General features: G+C 38.6%; 1 protein-coding gene and 1 long non-coding RNA gene across 3 annotated transcripts in view; one reads left to right on the top strand and one right to left on the bottom strand.

The window, feature by feature from the left end:
• LOC114243269 (mitochondrial cardiolipin hydrolase) overlaps positions 1-15,012 on the top strand; it is a 169,367-nt gene that overhangs the window by 4,011 nt on the left and 150,344 nt on the right. The gene's annotated exons all lie outside the window — the stretch shown is intronic.
• LOC114240215 (uncharacterized) lies at positions 2,651-3,148 on the bottom strand. Its single transcript, XR_016323814.1, has 2 exons — positions 3,020-3,148; positions 2,651-2,736 (listed from the first exon to the last, which is right to left on the bottom strand). It is a non-coding gene; the product is annotated as an uncharacterized LOC114240215 (long non-coding RNA).

Genomic DNA, 15,012 nt, shown 5'->3' on the forward strand with positions numbered 1-15,012 from the left:
GCAAGGAAATGCGCAAAATTTCAAACCTCTACAGACACATATTCTGATATTTTAATAACTATACACTAAAATAATGCATATAGCACATGTCTTTTTAACATATAAATAATTATTTGTAATGGTGAATTGGTATTTTACGTTTCTGTGTTCCTCACTAGATGTCGCTAATAGTAATAAATTAGATATATAATTCAAATTTTTCAAACGATAAATTTCAAATAATATTCGATTCAACGACAAACAATTCTAGAATATATTTATTTAAAGTATCCGAATTCCGAATATGTTGCCTGAAGGAAAATCAATGTAATTGAATTATTCACTCATACCAGCTAGCTACTACTTCCATTTGAGATTTTTAAAACTCCAGACTCTTATCATTTAAAAAAGACCGTCATTACGTTTTTACCATCGCATCGCCTCCACAACGGAGTTCATCCACAGTGTGTTTCCAAAGATCCTTTCTTCCACGTACCGTTTGGCTCTGGAATGGACTTCTAAACCCCTGGCATTGCTGAACTACATGAGCGAAGGTGACGACTTCACATCTGGGGGGGCGTGTGCTCGGTTGTTTTCAATTGCCAAATAAAAGAAAATCCTGTGTCACTATTTAACGTCCGATAAATTTTTTATTTATTAAAAATATCAAAGAAATCTAGTTTCTTCGGCAGCGCAAAATTTACGGCTATATTTCAACCGGCAAACTTCAGTAGGTATACAAAAACGCACACCCAAGTAACGTACATGCTTTTAATTTAACAAAAAAACTACCTGCACTTCTATTAAAAAGTACCTGTCTTTTTATTTAAAAAAAAAAGACTCGCGTAGTTCTGTTCTCAGATAAAAAAGTCTTGGTGCGCTTTAAATAAAGTATTTCATATAAGCACATTGATTTTCTTACTATAAATACTTATTATGTTCGTTGTGCCTGATGACAGCGACTCCGACAATTAACACAATTGCGATCCTGTAGTAGATTCAGCGAAGCACTGCTCTTGCTAGGGCTAGTGTAGGCAAATTCTCGTAAGTTTAAGCCCGTGAGCTCGCCTACCCGTACGGGCGTAATTGAAATAGCCCCCTATCGCTATTTAAGCGATACCAGCGATTAGGTAGGAAAAAAATATTAACACAACCGATGGCAAGTTCAATGTTCACGATTGACTTCCACGGTAAAGGAATAACATCGTGTAATAAAAATGAAAGCCGCAAAATTATAATTTGCGTAATTACTGGTGGTAGGACCTCTTGTGAGTCCGCGCGGGTGGGTACCACCACCCTGCCTATTTCTGCCGTGAAGCTGTAATGCGTTTCGGTTTGAAGGGTGGGGCAGCCGCTGTAACTATACTTGAGACCTTAGAACTTATATCTCAAGGTGGGTGGCGCATTTACGTTGTGGATGTCTATGGGCTCCAGTAACCACTTCACACCAGGTGGGCTGTGAGCTCGTCCACACCCTAAGCAATAAAAAAAAAAAAAAAATTGGTTCACGTGAACCAATCTCTTAAAGACTTGTATAGATTTTTTAAGGGATTTTATGACCTGGTAATTAAGACTAAGATCAAGTCTTATTTTAATTTAAGTATATTCTTATTTGTAAGAAATATAATCTCAGTAAAATGGTGGTCATTTACTGAGACTTTCTCAGTGGACTTTTTGGAGGATCCCGAGAAGTTACGTTCTTTACGGCTTTATTTGATTATCCCACGTTTGTGCACTTTCACAGATACCAAACAGTTAATAAATTACCGTTATTACACATTTAAACATGAAAAAACACTAAATAGACAAAATAAAACAAATCACACTTCACTCCTCACGTTCCCGCCAAAAAGTCCCCACTTGTATAGATGCTTAGAATAATTACACATAGAACGATAGTTCTCTTCAAAGCGGTCTGTCAAAAGTGAGGCAAAAATATAATCTATGTGTGCGTAAGGTACTTGTATTTACGCTCGACGAAACGCACACAGTGAAAAAAAGAATGTTGCCAATATATTAACTTTCTCTAAAAATAGAGAATTTCAAACTATTACTTGTGATCACAGAACAAATGTGATTGTTAGATTACACCTTTTATTTATTTGGAACTCATCAATTATTACTGCTGAACTGATGACAAGGCCCATAAATCCCCTAAACGATTAGGAGCTAAATATAAGTGCAATTCGTCTATAGAAACTACTCGGTAGTGACCCGTTTTGTTTACATCCTAAATAATCTAACGTACCTATTTACCAGAATACACGAATATTGCCTGCATGATGAAAATAAAACTTGTATAGTTTTTTTTGTTTTTTGTTTAAACCCGCCACCACACGACCTACTTCAAAATACTTACGTTATTTGGTGTAAAGTTATTATTTTTGGTGGCATTGTTTATAGGGCGGTTTTTTAATTTAATAATAGTGTAACTTACAAAAACACGCGAATATTCTAATTCACTTAGAAGCATTCTAGTTTACGTCTGTATCTATAGTCAAGCAAAGTAGTTACTTTTGCTTAAGGAATGACCTAAGAAAATATTTTATGCTCAAACAAACAAGTGCCAGAATTGTAGAGAAAAGTCATGTTTCAAGTTATAACTTGTCTATAGATAGATACGGGTCTTAGAGTGATCGAGATGAGAACACTTTATGAGAAAGAAAAAAAAAACAAGTATAATTATTTATTTCAGTAGCCTTGTAACAACTGAAACTGTTTTCTGAACAATTGTCGCTTCGATGATAGGAAGGAAACCTAAAACCAAACCAAAACATAAAATTACATATTATTATTATAATTATGCGAACTTGTTGTGTTTTTGTCTGTTTCCTTATTAATCAATTTAATTTAATAAAAAAATGCGCTTGTAATTGCCTAATTGAGACTGTTTCACTTTTAATTTAACAACAAAATGTGTGAGAATTTTTCCCCGTGTTGGCAACATTTTCATAAACTATGGCATTACAAATTATTGAAATTTATTTTTCATTTTGATGAATGTTTTACGTAAAAATATACGTTCATACGCATTACTTACCCGTGAAATGTAATGTTACTATCTTTCTTGTGTTTTTCCGATGTATGACATCCGTTCATTGAACAATCCGTCATTTTTAATAAAATTTTCGGGAGTACTTTTCAATACGACACGTCCTTGAGCACTGACGGGCCGAATAATGAACTTAGCCAATATGGCTAGGTTTCAGTTGCCTCACTTTACGGAGGTGGACTCGGTTTCTATGTGTAATTATTCTAAGTATAGATGTGCTTAAAATTTAAAACTACCGCCTTATTCTAACAATCGTAGACATCGCCGACATGAATATTTTCTCGTTTCGAAACTAGCAGCTGCTTTAGCGTCGTAACGTATTTACCATAATCGATTTTTATTATCGATTGTGTTACGATCGTTCGTCCTTATAAAGTATTTCCTCTGGTCGCGTTTTATTCCGTTTCCATATAAACATCCGTTTAACCCTTCCACACCATTTATTTGTAAATACAAAAAAAAAAACTATAAAAATGTAATTGTGTACGTGAATCACTTTGAGTTAGGATTGGAATGCTAGCGATTTAAAATAGCTTAATATTAAACATGGCGTTTGGTATACGAATTAAACCTGGGTTTGATTAAATCTTCACGAAAACAGTGCAATAAAAGAAAATTAAACTTCTTATAACGATTGAATTATTTTGAATACCATTTTACGACAGTATTAATGTTACGCCGACAATTTGCAGACGCCATTTTGATGCTATAAATAAAATGTATATTAAGTTCACAGTGGAACGTTAACCTTAACTCTAGGAGACAAGACGCATATCTTTACAATGAAAGAAAGTATATAACAATTATTTTTTTTAATATGAAGTGATTTGTATGCGCTCGCGTCAGTAGCACTGGGCGTTCATATAAGATCGTAAATTTGAAATTGCTTCACACTTCATAGAATTACGTCCTTGTTTTTGGAATTTATGAATTTCCGTAACGCATCTAGTTAGGACTCCTTTACCGATGTGATCTGAAACTCAATGATACGATAAAGCGACAATAAAGAGAGACAAACATATACATATATGTATAGGATGCAGCCCGCGAGATATTATAAAACTTATGTGTGGAAAGCCCGGTTACCGAGCGGCGCCGGGGGTTAGCCAGATCGCTCAACTAACTAGATCTGTAAATCGTACTGTTCATTGAGGGAGTTTTCTTGGGTAAATACTTAGTGGTGGGTACCCAGATCCTTCCACTGCAGAATTTTAGAGGTTATTTAAGTCCTCATGGTCTCTGTGAGCCACTCCAACAGGTGTCAGAGGGATCGGGTTAATTGACCGCCGCCCGATTTTCGGCGTTGTTTTCTTTTATGGTTGGGTTGTTTTCCTCCATACCAACCCTCCTCCTATCTCATTCGGGCTTGGGACCGGCAACGGCGGAGTTTGAGGGAGGGAAATCGTACGGGAGAAACTGATGCAGCGGGGGAGTGAACGACCCTCAGTAATGAGGAAAACGACGCGAGGAGAAGAATGTGTGAAAAGCACATGTTTTTTTTTCTGGACCGGCAAAGAAGGTCACAGCTATCCCGACATCAAGCTCATGTACGTGCCATCCATCTTGAAAAATTAGATCAATTTCACAATTATCAATCACTCAATGCAAGGTAGATTCTGAAATCGTCGTCTGCCCATATATTGTGTAAAATTTTGTTAATCTGTTGAAACTAAGTAAATCATTTTTTTAACACCAAATCTCTTTATAAGCGTTTAAAAACATATTTTAAAACATCCTCAGGCTACGCTCTTGTTACGGCTCCAAAAGGCTAAGTATATTGGAAAACGTATCTCATTATTGTCCAAATCGCTGTATTATTATGATCGTAGTGTAATTCCCACGAAAACGAAGGGATTTGGTACGTAGTTTTTGTATCAAACGGAAGCGAACGAGCTCATTAACAAATATTTTTCTAATCCACGAAGTTTGTGGATTTTGAGCTATTTAATAAATAGAAAAAAAGATATAAGTGAATAGACGCGAAAAAAATATTACTTTATTGACGTCGCTTTGAAATGTCTTTTTATATGAAACCACTAACCGAACCCCGCGATGATACTTTAGGGCGAAATTAGTCTAAAAAAGTAGCCTAAGTTACTCCTTACGAGTGGGAGGGTGATGGGAGAGATGTGCTCCGCACTAAACGCTTCACTCTCCTCCCCTTGCCTGTTCATGAGTTCTGTCTCATGCGAGGGTTGGACGTTGGTTGTTGAGCGACAGGAGGTTTTAGTCGGTTCGACTCCGACATACCCCACCCTCCATCCCCAGTGGAGGGTGGGAGACCGGCGATTTCCTCCTGACAAAAAAATAAATAAAAAGTTACTCCTTATAGTATCAGCTACCTATCAGTGAAAGTCCCATCAAAATTGGTCCAGGCATTCCACTGATTAGCCGGAACAAACAGACAGACAAACGACAGATAGACGAAAATTTTTAAGAATACATTTTTGGTGTATGTACCGTGTATACATAATATGCATTTGTTAAATAGCGGTTATTTAATATTACAAACAGACACTCCAATTTTATTTATTTATTTATTATTTTTAATATATGTATAGTGATCGTTTTAACGCGCTTAGCTTGAAGAGAATATTACGGATGGATGGAGGTCAGGAAAGTAGTTACACTAACTCGGGGAGGCTTCTTTGAACTATCAACTAATGTTACAAGTCGCTTTGTATTAAGCGGTTATCAGAGCCCATGGACCACTCAGCGTGAATGTTCGCACCCACTTTAAACCTGTGGTACACAGTTTCCATATTCTATCTCCGTTTAAGTAATTATTACCTGAAACAAAACGATTTAACCTTTTGTCTCAGACGATTAGCGTCACGCTCCGACCAAATCATGTGAGATAGTAGGGTCTTTTTTCCTCTATTCCAAGCATCTTAACGCGCTTAGTTATTTGATAGAAATGTAACAATCTCGAAATGGCTTTCCTGTGTCGATCGAAACCAATAATGAGAATTCATTATTATTTTATATTTCTATATAAATTATGTAGTCACATTTTTTTAACTCGACACTCCTCGTTATTGTGAACAATTATACTATCCGTAATTTGTCTCTGATATTGTTATCTGAATATTAAGAATGAATCAGCGGACGTCGTGCATGATTAATTCATGTGTGAGGTGTATTTCTTCGGAAGAAACCTGTTGCGGCTTCACAATTATTAATAATGAGTAGGCAAGTTAATGTAGCTGTTTTTCGTGAGTATTAAGGATATCTGAGGCAGGCTCAATCCGCTATCCATCGCTGAGAACTTTTTGAAGTGAAAAAAGGCTTTTTATTCTACATCCGTAATGTATCCAGTTTAAATGTTCCCTTGATAATACTGAAGATGAATTAAGATATGTTAAGTAGTAATAGTATAGACGGAGATGCGTGACTGTTTCGTGGTGGAAATAAGCAGAACGGTGTTACAAAAGATACGGATTCAATCAACGCTGCTCAAGATAGGGGGCCCTCTGAGTTTCTCCCGGATCTTCTCAGTGTGTCGCGTTTCCCATTCGATGGTAGATTCTACGAAGCACTGCTCTTGGTAGGGCTAGTGTTAGCAACACTCCGGTTTGAGCTCCGAGAACTCACCTACACGCTAGACATAGCCTCTCAAAGCATAGGCAGGAATAGCAAAGGTAGGAAAAAAAGGGTAGAAGAATTTAGTAACGAAAACAGAATGATGAGGAGGTAGTGGTAAATTTGGCTGTGGTGGTTGCACATCTATTTCTCGTTGCAGATAGCCAGACCGACACCTATGATCCTCAGATTCAACTGGTCCGGACTTATTTTTCTTCTCTTCAACCCGTGTCCATCCAATGCTGAATGTAGGTATCTTCATATGGACTCCATTCTTTTCGATCTCTTCCCTTTCGCATCCATTTCCTACCAGCTACTTTGACCAGGTTAGGTTCACCTCACTGGTTATGTCTACCCACATTACGACATATGGGAATAAAATTGGAACTCGAATAAAAACTATTATAATTATTTCTCGCGTGAAGCAGAAATGCGTTTCAGTTTGAAGGGTGGGGCAGCCGTTATTACTATACTGAGTGAGACCTTAGAACTTATATTACAAGGTGGGTAACGCATTTACGTTGTAGATGTCTATGGGCTTCAGTAACCACTTAACACCAGGTGGGCTGTGGGCTCGTCCACCCATCGTAAGCAATAAAAAAAAACTATTAACTAGTTATAATCAGTAATGCATTCTTAAGTAATTAAACAAAAATTTCGCGTGGCAATGTACGCGACGGGCTTCAGCCAGTCTGCCGTAAACTATGAAAGACATTCCAGCATCGGTCATATTTATTATACACAGAGCGACCTCATTCAATTACGAATAACATAAATAAACATTCGTCGGTAGAGATTACAAGCTGTATGCATGCGGTCGGTTTGTTATTAATAAGCTGCTTAATAAACCTATTTTCATCGATATGGCTCTATATAATAAAGTTAATTTATCGTTTTGTGTTGAAACGTTTTGTTTTCGATATGTTATAATAGTAAGTGACTTGTTTAAGTTTTTTCAAGTCTAAATGACGTAAACTTTAAGAATTTGTACGAAAATATTTTAGATTTTTTTTCTATTCAAATTTTGGGTTCACGGGCCTACCTAACACAATATGGAGGGTTTCCGAATAACTTAAAATTTGCACTTTCATTCTTCTTGAGTACGGGTCAAGAAGACGAAAGTGCAAATTTATTTCATCTTCGTTTTCCTTATCTGTCTGTATGCCATCGAGTCTTGAAACTTAATAGAGGTTTGTCAGACGACGCATAAACGTGTTTGATGCTGGAACCACACTGCGTTATGCGCTATTCGTTATGTGACTACGCCGTATTCGCCAAAATATATGTTAAGCGCGCAAGCAACAAACATGCCATCCACACTTCGAACTTGTGCGCTGAATTATGCCAAATAAGGCAAATATGTGTCTTGTTTGCGTGGAGCGATGGACGTGTCGAGAGTTGCCGCAATTTATCATTTCCTAAATGTTTCTTACCAATACTTGTTGTACAAAGTTACTAAAAGATCTAAAAGACCGAAAAGAAAACGCTGGTGGATGATTACAAGTCATAAGACACGTCGATATACGACCGTCACAAGCGAGCGAATGACTCACCGAAGTGTGGGCAGTCGATGCGCATATTCGCCTTATTCGTGTCCTTTGAAGTATGTCAAAAAACCGACAAGTCGACGGATACGCGTATTTGCTATTCGTCCTTATATGTTATGCGTACGAATAAAGCGAATATTGGCGAATATACTCTCCACACTTCGCCGTATGCGCGTGAATAGCTCGCATCACGAATAGCGAATAGCGCAGTTTGGTTCCGGCATGAGATGTCGTGCTGGAACGTGTTGCGCGTTCCTTGGAGGGCCATCCGAACGAACGCTTCCATCCTCAACGAGCAAAAATTTACCAGAGGCTATACGCCATATACCTACAGAGATTGCTCCAGTATTTTGATCATATAGTAATTCTTACTATATACCTGGAGAGACTCATAGTTCCGTAAAGTGGAAAATGATACCCTACACGTGTCATTTCGGATCCTCATGATCCAATAATGGTGCTTTTAAGTGCCTCAAGCACCGGTCACCGTCCTCGCCGAACCCGTTGCTTGCGAAGGGCTCGACGAGTAAATAAACCCACAGACTCAGCCCACTGAGTTTCTTGCCGAATCTTCTCAGTGGGTTGCTTTTCTGATCCGGTGATAGATTTTGCGAAGCGCTGCTCTTGCTAGGGCCAGTGCGAGCAATACCTCAGGTTTGAGCTCCGAGGGCTCACCTATACGTTAGCCGATATATAGATATAGGGGTAAAAAAAGAAGGAAAACAACCTAAGGGTCGGTGCTCGAAAAGTTGCGAGTGATCAGGTGTGCGACCTCACTCTGGTGTAGGCGTCGCTCAGTCTCGTGTCCAGGTTACACACAACTGACCGACGAAACTAGTTACAGATTATTAGAACATGCCTCGGGCCGATGCGCCTGCGTCACGATGCTCGGCAATGAGCGAATGATTAGAGAAGGAGCAGACGGCCAACAGACGCCGTCGTGCAAAACCCCGGATCTTTCCGATCCACTCTCGGTGCTTTTAGGCATGAGGCATTAGGAAAGCACCGGTCACCGTCGAACTCGTCGATTACAACGAACAAGTCATAGTCACAACCCGCTGAGTTTCTCGTCGGATCTTCTCAGTTGGTCGTTATTCCGATCCAGCAGTAAATTCAGCAAAGCACTGCTCCTTCCAGGGAAGTTGTTAGCAAAGTGTTCCAGGTTAAGTCCCGTGAGCTCTCCTAGCATAACCCCTCGAGGTTACTAGCAATAGGTAATAAAAAAAAAGGTAGGGTTCTAATTTTTTTTTTGTCATAGTATTCTCTTTTTTATATGTTTCGAATATTTAAATCCATTCGGTTAAAAGTCTGCCCTTCTAAAAAGGACTCCACTTTTTCTAAGGAATCGACAGTATAATAAGATTTTCATATTAGCAATAAAACACGTTAATCGTGCTATAAAAGTGTCTTAAAACACTTCATCGCTTTTTCGAATAATTGTCATAAACGATTTAGTTAGGTTTCTATAACAACGGAATTGCATATATCGCTTACGTTCCGTGTTATTTACGAGCAATTCGCAAAATGCCCCGTCTTTACGACCCTCTTAAAGAAACGTTACATTAAGCCTTGTTTACATTGACGCTCGTATGCGTTTTGACAATGGTCGTGAGAGACTTTGAGAATTAAATTCGGTTTCGTTTTTTTTTTGTCAATGAAATTGCATTGAATTTATTTTAAACTAGTCGAGTCCCGCGATGTGACGCCTCGGGGCGAAGCTAGTCTAAAGAAAAGTAGCCTAAGTTACTCCTTATATCATTAGCTACCTATCAGTGAAAGTCCCGTTAAAATCGGTCCAGCTGTTCCAGAGATTAGCCGGAACAAACAGACAGAAAGACAAAATAAAATAAAAATATTTTGATGTATGTATCGTGTATAGATTCATATTTTATGCATGTAGTAAAAAGCGGTTATTTCAATATTACAAACAGACACTCCAATTTTATTTATATGTATAGATTAAATATTGCACTATTACTTGTGCTAACGGTATTGTGGGCTCGGACCGGAGACCTCGCCTTCTTTCCTCAAGTCAAATGGTGAACAGCACTTAAGGCATCGGTGACTTAGGTGGCAATCAAAGGGTTAAACACCTTGTTTTATTATTATTGTTTTTTTTGTTGTTGTTGTTTATTTATTGTCATATGTTATTACCGTCGTTACGAATACTTGAATTTTCATGGTCGCGGACGACTAAGTTTTGTGTTATTGGTTGACAATCCAAACGTATAAAGCAAACTAGCCGTACTCGCCCGCTTCGCTGGGCATTTAAAATTAACATTATTATTTATTGTCATTATTATTAGGGAGTCCAACACTCATATAAATATTAGCCTATCCATTAAGTATATGTATTTCTCTATATGGATACCAAGTTTCAAGTCAATCGGACGCACCACTGTAGATTTATAAATTAGTATAGATATGTCGCGGGAAAATGCTTGCTAATTCCATTGTGCATTTCAATATCTCATTGGATTTATTTCGTTCGTGTTTTTTCTAGTCAAAACTTGATGAATTACCTTCGTAAGCTTTCTCTTATTCGGGGTTTGACTGATTTAATTCGTCCTTAGGCATAAAAACTGCAAGCGCTGCAGCTTGCGTTCGAAAAGAATAGAATCGGTTCCTTCTCATGAAAAAAAAGAAAAGAAACGCTCCCAATTTTTTTTTGATTGCTCGAATAATTGAATCTTACCTTTTCTGTGTGAAGTTTGCGTCACCTGCTTTTCGGGGGCTCGGAAAAAAATCGGATCCCCATACGTTACGCGTCTTGTTACGTCAATGTATCATCCGTCTTTTATTCTACCGCGGTGAGCATTGTCTGACTGAATTTCGCCACGGGCGCCGCTTTCCAAGCAATTATGAGCCCTTGTTTGTATTTGATCAGTAATGATTTACGATTGCACTCGCGAGGCGGTTACGTCGTTTCGTAATCTAGATTGGTTTGCGTCTTCCCGCCAGGTGCGACTTGCAGAACGTTTTTTTTTTTTTTTTGAATTGCATTGTAAACGGCTTCTTAACACAATCGATGCAAGATCCGCGTAAAATCGTGTTCTTAAGGGGAGCTTATAGAATCGAAAAAAAAAAAAAACGCTTAATATAGTCTATGCAGAGTTTGAATAAGCCAGACGCGGTCGCGTGCCAACTTAGCTTGGTTGTTAATAAGTTTTTTTAATTGGTTTCCGCCTACGAAACGCCGTGACTCGATCGTGACGGACCGGCCCGTGAACTCGGCTACGTGATGTTGCTTAAGAATCGTCTTCATTGATTATTTAATCGATTTTGAATAGTAAATGTCCGATTAAAAATTCTCCGTACATTTTCTTTTACTGTTCGTGTCTGTATTACGGAATGCCTATTGGTTCCCCTAGTCAGAACACATGTCCGTATTATGTAGATCACATTAAAGTTTACTTATCTGGAAAATATATACATAATTTTAGAAGAAAGGTAACTTAAAAGAACACACGCAGAGACTAAATTAGAAATATTAAAAAAAAAGAGTCGTAAAGTAATTTTGTTAAAAGCGAAAAAGATTTTTTTTTTCATTAGAGTAGTAGGGTAATAGAGTTGGCGCGCTCTTATAAATTTCCTGGGTTGCAGTATTTTTTTAATCAAGACACTGACTTAAGCCATTCTGCAACCAAAGTAAAGAAAATAGTGACGGGCTGAAGCCCTTTGAAAACAGATCCGTTATCTTTAACTATAAAGGTAATAGTAACCAACTGACCAACTACCATTAAAATTTTTCTTGGTGTTCCCGCCAAGTGGTATTCGTCTTTTCCAGTATACCTAATATGAATGTGAACAAACGAACGAACATGAAGACATGAGGTCGAAATTTCAGTAACATTGAAATAACGCTGTGTCATCCACCAACCTAACTCCCTCACTCACAACCCGGAACGGATTTAATACATTGCAATAAGAAATATACAACCTTAAAGGTATATTATTCATGAGCAATTGAAAAAATAAACACCATTAGCGCTCCGAAAGGATATCGCGTGCCGTTGTAAATAAATCAAACAAGTAATTCAAAAGAACTAAAAATCTAATTAGCATAATAATAAATTAATCCGTATATTTTTTTTCCCATCGGCAGCCATATTGGCGTTCGCGTCCGTTATGTATTTAATGCAGGAATCGTTAATGCCGCGCTTGTTCTTTGAATATTTTAGAGTGCACGTCGCGCATGCTCTAGCGCAACGCTCCGTTCGGGAGAAACTCGACACTAGGGCTGTGAAATGCTCGATGAAATAAATCAATTTTTGATATCGGGCTTACCTGAGCGGGGTCACTCTGCTGTGGCTTTAGACTTCAGATGTCTGCTTTGTAAGGGCAGTGTAGAACATCGGAGATTTCTGATTAGCTCCAATGACTTTTTTTCGTACCTAATCGTTGGTAGCCTAACGGGCTATTCCAACTACTCGCGGACCGGACCAATGACTAGCCATATAAGCAGACAATACGAGAAGATGCAGACAAAAAGTTTCATACACTTCTTTCATTCTTCACTTTCATACACTTGTTACTGGTGGTAGGACCTCTAGTGAGTCCGCACGGATATGTACCACCAACCTGACTATTTCTGCCGTGAAGTAGTAATGCGTTTCGGTTTGAAGGGTGGGGCAGCCGTTGTAACTATACTGAGACCTTAGAACTTATATTTCAAGGTAGGTGGCGCATTTACGTTGTAGATGTCTATGGGCTCCAGTAACCACTTACCACCAGGTGGACTGTGAGCTCGTCCACTCATCTAAGCAATAAACAAAAACTTCAAATATGCTACTTCAAACTAAATTCAAAAACAAAAAGAAAACTTGTTTAGTTTGTAATTAACACTTAACGTTCAACAATATTCATGTTTTGGTGCGGACTCTGGTAACCGCTTAAAACCAGACGAGCCATTCGTCTGCTCACCAGCGTCTACAGAAAACGACTCAAGTTAAATTTGGATAAATTTGGATAAACAGGTTTATTCCAACAGAATCTGTTCTCAAAAACAGATGTTTTTGTTCAGGTAGCGCACGGCATGCCCCTACTACATACTAGCCGCGATGCTCGATGGTAACTCATAAGGAAAAAACTTTTTAATTAGCCATTGTGATAAGATTATGAGTTTCCCTTGCGCAACGCGTTTTATGTTCGTTCGTTTCGGTTTACAAAATATAATAACAATAAAATATTACCGACACACAAATGTAATATTATAATTTTCGACGCCGTAATGAGATCAGTTAGGTGTGTTAATTAATGTTTCATCGTACTCATCAAACGAGTAGAGAGGTATTAAAATACTTGTTAAATAGTTATTTCTCTTCGGTTCGTAGGAGTCGTAGACAATATTAATACTATTCATCACTTTAAATGATGAAAGCATGAAAACTGTAAGGTATTCGAAACATTTACTGTTGGTAGAACCTCTTGTGAATCCGCACGGGTAGGTACCACCGCCCCGCCTATTTCTGCCGTGAAGCAGTAATGCGTTTCGGTTTGAAGGGTGGGGCAGCCGTTGTAACTATACTGAGACCTTAGAACTATATCTCAAGGTGTGTGGCTCATTTACGTTGTAGATGTCTATGGGCTCCAGTAACCACTTAACCCAGGTGGGCCGTGAGCTCGACCACACATCTAAGCAACAAAAAAAAAAAAACATTTGAAAAAGTTACAATAAAAAAAACGAAATTAAAAAACTCTGTACTCTACTAAAAGACCTCGGCGTGTTTAAGAACTTCTATAAATTTGATACTTGAACGAACATCTAAAGCCGGATTAATAGGTTCTTATCAAATTTGGCTAGATACGGAAAGGTATGTGCAGAATGAAGGTGAGCGTAATGCGCATTGATAGTGAAACCTTCAACCCATAACAGGGTCGCAAGTCCCGTAGCATACTTCGTATAAATTCCTCTCACTGCAACACGATAGACCCGGCGCCCAACTGTGAATACATGGATTGCTACGCAAGAGTCAGTCATCGTCGACGCCCTAGATACGTCCTTACGGATTCATCAGATTCAGTAACTCTTGCATTAGAGGCGTTCAGGTCTAACACTAAGAGCAGGCTTAGAGTTTCTGGTATACCGTACTTGTCGAGTACCGTAAGAGTTCGACGTGCAATCTAATCCATACATCAGCCCGCTGAGTTTCTCGTCGGATCTTCTCAGCGGGTCGCGATTCCGATCCGGTAGTAGATGTATTCGCGAAGAACCTGCCCTCGAGGTGATAAGTCTCTTTCGGAGGGCTCGGGCAGCTGTTAGCCAATCCCTCCTGCCTGAGCCCATGCTCGCCCACCTGTCCTGGTGAAACCTGTCCTGGTGAAACTGGAAAAGCCTTCAGGACACCAGTAATCCTTCCTTCATAAAAACAAAACATAGATTGCTAAAAATTTCGTCTCTTTCTAAAAGTAGTTTTCATTACACTCATTTTAGCTGAAAGTATTTACTTCTGACATAGTGTTTAAACGTCTTTCGATGCGCACATTAAAAACACTAGACCTAACCTAAGACTATATCTAAAAAGTTATTCTTTTTTTTAGTGGGGGCGGTCAGTTAATTATTTCGCTCAAACAAGGCTTAGGATAATTATTTTACGGCCGGCAACAGCGTGACGCTGACGTTGCCGATATCAATCAAGTAGGGTGGCGTTATCGCTATCGAAGGAGATTTTCTTAATTGCGTTAGGGCAGGTTGTGACCTCGTGGAAATGGTTGAATCGGCCGCGATTTTTTTCGCCGAAAAACAATGATATATACAGATATTGTAATACGACTAAGATAGTCTGTCTCAAAATGGGCTCGATATATTCACACATGTGAATTGGCTGTGTGCTGTCATCTAGAACAGTACCG

This window comes from Bombyx mandarina, chromosome 11 (assembly GCF_030267445.1).
Source record: "Bombyx mandarina strain Sakado chromosome 11, ASM3026744v2".
Lineage (NCBI taxonomy): Eukaryota > Metazoa > Arthropoda > Insecta > Lepidoptera > Bombycidae > Bombyx > Bombyx mandarina.